Here is an 11,298-nt window from a genome sequence, read left to right as displayed (position 1 = left end):
CTTTGTTATATGTTTTGTCTGGAGCAGCAAATCAAAACTGATATACACTTTTCGATTTTGAAGTTTCATCCATACTCCCTCAATCCCATAAAATAAGGCAAAAAAAATTCAACGTTTTAAAACATTTGAATAATAATTCAGCCAAAAACATATATTTTTAGTATATGCATGTATATATTTAGATTTGTATCTACTGATGGTATATTTAAAAATGAATGGTTAAGGTTTCACTTTAAAGACCGTGCCGAAAATTTATACATCTTATATCATAGGATAGATAGAGTATTATTTATCTAAAATGGTAGGTATTTGGTAGAGACCTGTTCCAGCAAAGAACGACACTAAAAAATAGTGTTGTGCAAGTTTCGGAGGTGGTAATCTAGGTGGCATGGTGTCAATGAGCAGAGGAAAAGAAACGTGGTGGTGGGAGGAGGGAAGATGAGTGAAGAAAGTGAAAGAGAGGGAAGGGAGGTGACATTGTTGGATTTATTATGGGCTAGGCCCATTTAAATTTGCTAAATCAATAAACTCTATGGTGTGTAAATGTGCACAATACTAATAGTACCGAATTGAAATTCCAAGGGTCGTTGGCTTGACTTATATAGTAGGAATTATTCCACTTAATTTGAGATGTTAAGAAACGAAAAAGGTGTGCCACACGCGCGCGCACCGCCGCTGCCCGGGCATGGACCGGACGTGGCGTGGCACAGCGAGCGGGTGAGGCATGGTATGGTTGTGTTAATTTTTAGCACTCATTAACCGCGGGAGTTTCAACTCCTGGTTAAAACTTTTCAGATCCCCGTCTCTTGAATAGTTGCACGCGAGACCCTTTCCCTTCACCTTCCCTTCCAGTGTCTCTTTGGTATAATACAGAAGCACAATCCAACTGCAAGGAAGGGCATTTTCCATCTCGTAACTCTGCGCGCATAGAGGAGCGAGAGGGCGGGTGCCTCCGAAGCCCTTGCTATTCGAGTCCTTGCATGGGGGATCGACAATTAGGTTTTTGGGAGCGTCTACACGACTGCCTGAATTAGAACTGTCGTACGTTGTTGTCTTCCTCATGGGTGACATCTTTTTCTTCTAGCGGAGAGACGTCTTCATCTCCTACGGAATGACGAGAGAAGATGGACAAGGACCTGGATCCTCGGAGCACACTTAACTTGGAGGTTCTTTCGAGATAGGCTTCCGAAAAAGAAGATGTACCTTGTTGGTATGGATACTCTATTAATTCTATTAAGCCTTGGGCCAGGATATCACCATCCCAGGGGCCAGGATATCACACAAAACAACCCCGCAAGCCTCACAAGGTTGTTGAGGTGAGGAATTTGGCACCTTCTGAACTTGTTCATTATTATTTGTGCGAGATGAATGGAATTTTGACCAAAGATGGTAAAAGACACTTTCTCACTTTTATAGATGACTCCACCAGATTTTGTTATGTGTACCTCTTAAAAACAAAAGACGAGGAATTTAATTATTCTAAGACCTATAAAGCTATAGATGAGAACCAACTTAAGAGGAAAATAAAACCATCTCATCGTTGAACTTATACTTATATCAAAGTCTATCTAGCTTAGGCTCGACATTTGAAACATCTCCTTCAGACACCTTCGACATGTCCCACTAGCTGCCAAAGGCCACGCTTTAAAAGTTAGGCACTCTTGAACAAGATCCCTCGTCCCAATGTATGTGCTAACAACATTGAAAGCAACTATGGCAGCTTGGGCTTCGATGTTAACATAATACTTTGGTTTCTTAAATCCAAAATTTGTGGCAATAGGAGATTGGATGATTTCTGATATGTCACCACATGCAGTTAAGTTATTCTTCATATAAAACCATTCTTTTTCCCACTCATTCGGTCACTTGCTTCGGTAGGCCAAGGATGGGAACATTGAACCCCTTCGGTATGCGAAGTTATAACAACCAAAATTATTGTGGAGGCCTCTTGTTGCCTTCGTCTAGAAATGCAATTCATGAATATGGCCGAACGCCTCACAGAAGGCTTTGGGATCAAATTCTGTTCCTTTGCTTTGAACAGCCCAGGTAAAAAAAATCCTAAGTGCACCATAGCATTTGGGGTAAGCTCATGGAGGTACATGTTAAACTGCTTTAGCACTGCAACTATCGTTTTATGCAAGGAAAACCTAATACCAGCATTTAAGAAACACCAAAACACAACAACTATGTCCTCCCTCGGACTTGGTACTAGCTCATCACCCCCTAACCGCACTAGTCAATATTGTCAATATAGCCGAAGCCATTAAGTACCTCAATGTGTCCTTTAATTTTGGACTTCCCAAAGTCCACATGGCTGGGCTTCGTAGGGTGAATAATCATGTTATGTTCTTCAAAAACCATTCCCACAGTGTCTTTGGACTGGTTCAACAAGACAACTTCAACCTAGGGAGCAGTGGCTCCCATCGTCGGAACAATTTCTTCAGCTTGGGCCTTTGGCATATTCTTCGGAGGTGTCACGACATCTTAAGCAACCCTCTAAGTGGAAAAAAGCAAGGGATCTATGAAACTAGCAAAGGCTTGTTTGGGAGCAAATGGATAGGGTTGGAAATTAGCTTCGAAGGAAGAGCGAGCACTAGCAGCAGTGAGCGCAAGTAGCAAAAGGCGTACCCTACAACGCTGGGTACGACCCCCTTTTATACGCATGATCAGTTCACTTTAATCGTCTCACCCAATGATCGTCGGGTCCCACCACGCGTGTCAATTGATTTCATAATGAGCTTCGGAAAGGTGTTTTTGGACCTTCGGCACTGTTGGTCCTTGTTCTTGGATGCTATACACCAAGAACAAAGCAACACAATGTTAACAATTAGATACCTTCATTCTTCGAAGCATTATCTCCCCTGGATATAATGATCTTCAGACGAAGGTCATGAAGGGCATACCTTCATCATTTCAGTGAGCAAAGATGTAAATAAAGACATATGAAACACAAAAAAATATAAACAACATTCCAAATCATTAGATTATTTATCTTCTTAATTCATAATCATGGATAAACATCAATAATATTTATGTTACATTTGTACCTTCGGCTTGACAGAAGATGGAAAAATGGGAGTGACCCAAGAGTGATTACAATTCAGCGTGAACAGTATGGTGTTACTGTTCATCTATTTATAGGCACAGGACGCAGCCTAGACAAAATTACATTCATGTCCCTGACATTTACTGTTGACCATAAGGCAAGTTGTCGAGGACTAAGCAGTCTTTTCTCCTTTAGGTCAGTTTCATCTTTCACCATCGTTATTGTGCTAAGCCGAAGCTTCTTCATCCACAGCTTCGGAGCTATTTTGTCCTTCCTTCGGACCGCACCTTCATACCATGCACACCTTCATTTCAAAGTCGAAGCCTCCTGTAACAGTCTATGTTATACTAAAAAACATGTTAGTTAAGTTTTTGAGGACCTTCGGAAGAGGAAGGCCCCCAATAGTAGCCCCTCTCAATATTAATTGTTTTTGCGTTTAACAAATTCAAATTGCGACGTGAACGAAGACATTTAGCCGAAGGTCCAAAAAACACCTTCCCTACGCTAGAATAGCGAAAGTCAATGACATGTAGGGCTCGCCAAGTTGCAATGAAGTGAGTATATAAATAGGAACCCGTAGTGAAAGCATTTGATGTGCCAACTCAATCGCTTGTGCTATTTTTTCAAGCTTGAATTTTCTTTCTCTTGTCAGATTTTGCTTGATTCGTTAGCTTCGGCATTTGCACAAGTGCTCACCAAATGGCTGAAGAGAAGAAGGTTGTTGATCCAGCTCTAGCTGGTTTTTACGAGGCCATGGAGAAGACAAACACAGAGAAGATTACAAATGAAATTCTAGCTGGTTTGTTTGAAAATTCTGACAATAGCGAAGGCTTTGATGTGGAAAGTGAAGACGAAGATGCCGAAAATCGGCCCTGGTGGCCGAGTCACACCATCTTCGAAAAATCATCCATCAAGCAGAGTCAAATTGATGCTATGAAAGGGAGATATTTCCAAGATATTTCCATTGTGAGGGTTGGAGGGGATAATGTCGCCTCTGCACCTGAAGTAGATGAAGTGGTTGTTTACAGGAGCTTCATGAAGGCAGGGCTTCGGTTCACGTTAAGTAAATTTCTAGTTGAAGTGTTGAAGACCTTTGAAATTTTTCTTCATCAGATTACCCTCGAAGCCATTATCAGGATGTGAGTTTTTATTTGGGCTGTGAGAAGCCAAGGACTGGAGCCACGTGCAAAATGCTTCTGCAATATGCATGAGCTATCTTAAGAAATGAAGGCTACTGGGAAAGAACATTATCACAATAATTTTGGTTGTTACGGCTTCGTGCCTCGCTCTGACGTGAGCTATCCAGTTCCGACGTTTCGGAAGAGGTGGCCAGGAGCCTGGATGGAAGAATGGTTTTATGTGAAGGATAACTTAGCTAAAAGGGAAGATATAAAAGGGATTATCCAACGCCCTATTTGGTCTCGCTTCGGCATTAGAAGACCAGCCACTGCTCTTGGAAATGAGATAGAAACATGCCAGAGGAGTTTTAACACTATGTGCACTTTTATTGGCACGAGGGACTTGGTCCAAGAGCACATTGCCTACAAAGTATAGCCTCTTGTGAGTGACTGGGAGATGCCAAAGGAAGTTGTTGCTGGGTCTAGTCAAGGCGGTTTGGTCTATCTGAAATATACCTTCAGATACAGAGGTGAGTTTGATGAGCCAAACGATGAATGGCTGAACTGTATTGAGGCGACCAGCGACGAGTTGCTTGGGGCCTATACAAGGGCCGAAGATGATGCAATGACCTTGGCCTTTGAAGGGCGAGGCAAGAAAAGGTTAAATAGAGTTTTTGACTTTATTGGTTTCGTATACATGGATTACAGCTATCCCTCGCGAAAGTAGGGAAAGAAAAGAAAAGCTGCTACTTCGGCCATTTCTGTTGCGCCGAAGGGTAAGAAGATTAAGGTTTTAATGCACCGGCCTAGATATATTGAAACGGCCATGGTGCCGAAGCTTGCTGAAGGGACATCTTCCACTGCTGAGCCAGGGCGGCCTGCTCCTGCCGGCTCCAAGGAAGAATTGGCTGAAGTGCCAAAGGTTCCTGCATCCGAGTCGACCGAAGCGCCGAAACATGCTGCCAAAGCCAAAGGAAAGGCAGCGAAGAGCCAGAGCTAGAGGAAACAATAGGGCTACCAAAAATCTTGAGCCTGCCACCGAAGCTAGAATTGCCGAAAGTATCAAAAGCTCCTGCAATAACTCCCAAGAGGAGGAGGATGGCTAGCGTGCTAGACGCTGTCATGGAGTTGACAAGGGCATCAACTCCTGCTTCTGCAAAGAGACTGCCAAAGCTGCTACAGCTCGCGTTGAAACCGAAGCTGGGCCCTCAGTTCCCACTGAAGCAGAGCCTGCTGGAAGTGAGGAGAGAATTGAACAAGGATCTTCAGACATTGGTTTGGCTCTAGAGGAAAAGACGCGCCCAAGAAGGTTGAATCTCCTACTCCCGAAGCACCTACTGAAGATCTTGACTTTATCATTCGACATGCTTCGGGTCAAAAGTTGTCCGTAGAAGAAATTGCAGAAGCCAAACATTACGCCCGAGAACTGAAGTACCCAAAGGGGGCCTTGGTGTATAACGGCACCAACAAAGATGACTTTCTATACTGCCTCCCGGACAATAAGGAAATATCCGTTTGCCGGGAGATAGCAAAAACATAGGATTTCCGAAGCTTGAAGTTGGACTTTCTGCTATGTCGAAGGATGACCTTGCAGACAGCCTTGCGTACAATAGTCTGAAGGTACAGAAGTTATGGGCTTTTAAGCGGATTATTTTTTGTCTCTTATTCTTGTACTGATCCTTTGTCTCTCACCTTTTTGTAGGTCTTAATTCTGAGCAACGCTTTGAGAGCACAAAAGAATGACGAAGATGAAAGCTGCCAGATAGCCCTTGGTAACCTTCGGTCAAAGGTTATCAAACTGAGGAATGAAGCTGCAGAGAAAGATAAAATTCTGCTTTCCTTAGTAGACAAAGTCAAGGCTAGAGAAGCCAATCTTGCCGCGCAGTCCGAAGCTTATAGAGCCAAAATTGAAAACTTAAAGAAAAAACTTGCCGAGAAGAATGAAGATTTTGAAGTGGCTAAAGCAAAACAGGAAATAAGCGAGTGGACTAGCGCAAGATTGCAAAAGAATGTAGATGAGCTTTAGGAATCGAAGGAGAGATATTACGAAAAATCCTTGGATTGTGCCAAGAAGTTAAAAGACAATTTTGCAAAGGTGGGTGCTTACTCATCCGAGCAGAAATTTGTTAGAGGAGATCCCGAAGGAATCATCGAATGGATCGGTGAAGAAGCCGAAGCTTTCGAAGAGATCCTTAGTGATCGCGGTAATTTCTGCGCCTTTGCTGGTGCCAGAGGGTTGCAACAATTTTGGAAAATTTTGGCTGCGAACACGTTAAAGTTGCAACCCAGACGGAGACTGTCTTCACTATGGAGAACATGAAGGATCCTTCGGCTGAGGCAACTTTGATGGGCGGGAAATTTTACTCCAACATTTGGAAGAAAGGCGTCCGAGAACTAGCCGACGAAGCTATAAAGAAGAATGAGAAAGAAACTCATGAAGTGCGAGAAGAAGCCAAGCGAGCCGAAGAGGCTGCCGAGCACACAAGGCGCATAGGTATTTTAACTGTGTCATAGCTTTAGTTTTTTTCTGATTTCGGATTAACAACTTATTACTTTTACTGTAGCTGAACTTTCACCACCACCTAAGCCCTATGATCCCGAAGCTGATCCAGCAATGAAGGTGGCACTAGAAACTATAAGAATTGCTGAAGAAGCTGTTGACGAAGCTGTCAACAAACTTCTGAACAAAGCTGCTGAGAAAATTTTGAAGGAAGACTAGACTTTTTTGTAGCTAGGAAATGCAACATTTGTGTGATGTAATATTCGTACGAGTTAAACATTGTATATCTATGTGTACATTAATGTAATATATTTCTTTGCGATGCATGAAATTTGCATACATACCATTTTTGAGCCTTCGGCGAAAAAACACCTTCCCTTCTTTTCATGCTTCGTAAAGAAAAAAGCCCTTCTACAGCAAAGCTGTTGTATGATATTGTTGTCGACAAAAATTTTCCTGGTAAGATTGTAATTGCCGAAGGTTTGCTTCGTGCCCCGGCACACTTTCATTCATCAAGTTATTGCCGAAAGTTTGCTTCGTGCCCCGGCACACTTTCATTCATCAAGTTATTACAGAAGGTTTGCTTCGTGCTCAATCTTTGCTGTTGATGCGACATGATGTATGATGTAATGCTATGCAGAATGATGCGATGATATGATGCAGCATGATGTTTATGCTGAAGACACATATCCACATGGAAACACTTAGACTCTGTATCCCCTTAGGGACGTCTTTGAGTCTCTTCACCTTATATTTCGGTGGCATTTAAGCTCTGCATCCCCTTAGGAACGACTTTGGAGCTTCTTCACCTTCTATTTCGGTGGCATTTAAGCTCTACATCCCCTTAGGGATGACTTTGGAGCTTCTTTGTTATGGAATCTCCCAAGTCATTAGGCCCACCTACAGTTGTCCTTGTCCAACGGACCTTGGACAATCCTGTAGATGCACATAATCACTTCACAAGTTCGGTATCTGTATCCTTTTCCTTGCCCAAGAGCGTTTCACCCATCATGCAGATATCACAGCACATTGGCGGGATGAATAAGTGGAAGCGAATAACATAATTTACATTCAAAATACAGAAAGAGTGTTATATTTATTACAACCCAGGGTATAAGAGTGCATAAGTATTATTATTACAAACTTGGGAGGCAAAAACCCCTCCCGCATAAAAGTATATTGTTTTTCAAAGAGGAGGCCAACATCCCTCCCGCAACCACGTCACTTCTGAGGTTCGTCCTTTGGCACCAAGTCATTGGGCACCACCTTAGTGCAAAAACAGCAAAATTCTGCTGTTTCCTCACCTACAACAACATGGGTTTGAAAACCCTGAGTACGAAGTGTACTTTTGCAAGTCTTACCTGTCAAAATAAAAGACTCTCAAGGATATGCTGACTTAAGGGAGTCAATGTAAGGCTTAATCAAGAGTCAAGACTCTGTTTGCAAAAATGCTTACTAATAGTGGATCCTTAAAAATCCAGTTTTATTAGCAAGTTAAGTCATTACCTGTCACTAGAGTTCTTTCTACCCTAGTTCAAGCACTTGGCCTATGCTAGGTATCCTTTTATCAACCCCTTTCTCTTCATTGGAATGCTACGTGTAGGGTAGTGACCAAGTCTTCATGTCCGAGAGGTAACGACGATCCAAATCGATTAATACCCAGCTGGGGATCTCCAATCACACGATATATGTAGCACTTAACCCTTGTATATGTCAACTCGCCACTGGGGTTCTTAAGACAAGACCAAATTCACGCCAACCGAGAGCACAGATACACCACCGTCCAGCCTCTTGCCATGGAGGGTACACGGTATTCTCGCCATCTCTCCACTCCCATTACGGGTTGGCCTTTCCTGGTATTAGTCTGCCCGAGGCAAAGCTTACCCATGATGAGGCATGTGACCAGTTAAAGGGTCATACGGAGACAGTACACCGAGACTCTCTTCTCGTGCAAGTCACCCATCCGGTCTCGGCTTTATCATTTCAAACCCAAAGTGTGGTACCTAGTAGAGGTACATCTTTTCTGATGTTGAGCCCATCACGGCCATGATGGATCCACCATCAAGTTTTATTTTTGAAAACATCCCATCCAATGTGAAGCATCACCTTTTGTTTTAAAACAAAACATTTGTTTATCTAAAGCAGGACTAAGCATCAGAAGACCTTTTATAAAGCAGGTGATCAAGGAATGGTAAATAGCTCCAAGGAAGGAAATGCAGCAATTGGTTTAACACCCAACTCCTAGCACCTAATGCATCATTCAAGTGAATAATAGTTTAAAATAACAAGGATGTGGCAAATGCACCGGCGCTTGCCTTGTGTTGTAGGAGAGTCGGGCTCTGTTCCACAGATGTCAAAGTAAAAACAGTTCCCGGCAGGTGGATTTTCTGTTGATGGAGTAGTCTCCTCTTCTTAAACAGTCACTTCTTCTTCGTTTTCTATAAATATAACCATATATATATATAACCATGAATGCTCATGTGATGCTTATGAAAATGCAATGATAATAAAGTTACACCAAGTTGTATCTTGAATACAACATTCCTTCATGGTGTACTAGGGTAACTATGGGTTTTCTAGGTTAGTACCTTAGTAGGGTTAGATATTTTTACCCTAAGGAGCTAGGGTTTTGGGTTTAGGAATCAAACAATGTCCAAATCAAGTAAAACTTCACTCATGGGATCTAAATATCATATTAAGCTTATCCAAAAAGTTTTGTGATTTTTGGAGTCATTAAATAATTCCTAAAATTCCAGAGGTATAGGTTTAAGTACTTTTAAATACTGATTAATTCCTTGTTTGGACTAAAAATCCTAGAACTATTTTTATTAAATACCAGAGAAATCTAGGAGTCGAACAAAGTTAGTCTCATATTTTTATCATTTTTCTATAATTTTCTATGGATTTCCTAAGTCTGGGCAGAAAAAGAAAAAGAGAAAGTATGAATAGTAACAGGCTGAAACCAGCCCGACACAGCCCATACCTAGGCGAAATGCGCTCGCACGCGCCCGTAGTGTCAGATTTTCACACGGGACCCTAGTGATTTGAAAAACCCGTAAAGAGTCCCGCGCACTATTTGCTTGTGTCACTGACATTTACACCGAGACCCTTCCCTTTCTTTTTCTTTACAACACCGGGTCCACGACGGTGGACGGCGACAAGCCGAGCTCCAGCGAGCTCGTACCGGCCGGATAATTCAACTACCGGTACTCTGGTGCGGTTGACACCTAATTCGACCTCTAACGATCATTACCCCTCAACTAATTTCAAGGTTCTAGCCCCTAATATCTCTGCCCACGGTGACAGCGCGATCAACGGACAAACCGAGGCATTCCCAGTGATCCTACGGGTTATAGCTCAATTAGTCGGGTTGAGAAACATCAAGAGCATACATGAATGCTACAATAAGAGCAAGGAGGGCATGATCGGACCTGTGGAGAGCTGGCCACGACGAGCTCACACAGTACGGTGTTCTTGGCAGATTTGGAGGAAATCCCAAATTAGAGCTCTCTGGTGGACAAATCCGAGACACGAGTGGGTGCGCTGGATGCGTGACTACCTAGCGGAGCTGATGGCATGCTCAATTTATAGGGCCCGAGGGCGGTGGCGTCCAATTTTGTGAAGGTGTGCTGGCGGCTGGAGCGAGAGAAGAGTTACTGGTGGCGATCTATCGTGGTGATTGCGCGGTAATAAGCTACGACGGTCACTGGGTAACGACCACGAGTCACGGAGACGTGGTAAGGTAGCCAAAGGCATGGCGCGACCGAGAAAAACGGCGGTGGCCGCGGTAATGGCCATGCGGCCACGTCGCCGGCAAGTGAATGGGTGACAGAGCGGCTACAGGGTTGTGAGCTCATCCATGGTGAAGATTTTTCCATGGTCGATCATAATCCATGCCATAGTGGGCATGAATCGCGGCGCCAGCGCGAATCAGGGCGTGTGGGTTGCCGGTGGCGAGGGGGGTGAACCTAAAGATCTTTTTCAGTGTATTGTACCATGTGAAACCACATTCTGAGCCTCTATTAGAGCAATTTGCAGAGCTTTGATCTCTAATTTCTATATAGCAACTAGCTAATCCTTCTGTAACAAAGTTGTTAATCTACAATCCAACTACAATTCGACTATAGTAACCATCCCCAACCAACCAATAGATCCTACTCCAATTCGACTTCAAAGTCCTGCTAATGTCACTAGTGGCCATATTCTAGTTCAAAAGCTGATTGAGAGCCCGATTTGAAGTCCTTTTATCTTCGATTTTTGTACAATACCGGAACTTAGTCACTTAATCAAACTTGTACTCCTAGCATATATCTACAAGTTTGCTATATTAACTTAGGGTAAAACTTTGATAGATTTAGAGCTATAGAGCCTCAAAGTTGACCCCATTTTTCTGAAATTCAGAATTATCCTTATAAAGTTTCATGGGGTACTTTTTGTAAATAGGTCCAATTTCCACTATTCAACTTGCAAATCTTCCAATATAAAAGATATTTGGTTTGAGGTGCTCTTTTACCTTGGTACTTGCACTTGGGTCCAAAAGTGCATAGATTTTGCAATTTACCCCCTAGGGTTCCAATTTAGGGTTTTCCAGGGGTCTTTTCAGGGTTTTTAGCACTTCAGGGTTTTTGTGTCAC

The sequence above is a fragment of the Zea mays genome, chromosome 5, assembly GCF_902167145.1.
Source record: "Zea mays cultivar B73 chromosome 5, Zm-B73-REFERENCE-NAM-5.0, whole genome shotgun sequence".
Lineage (NCBI taxonomy): Eukaryota > Viridiplantae > Streptophyta > Magnoliopsida > Poales > Poaceae > Zea > Zea mays.
Note: the sequence above shows the minus strand (reverse complement) of the source record.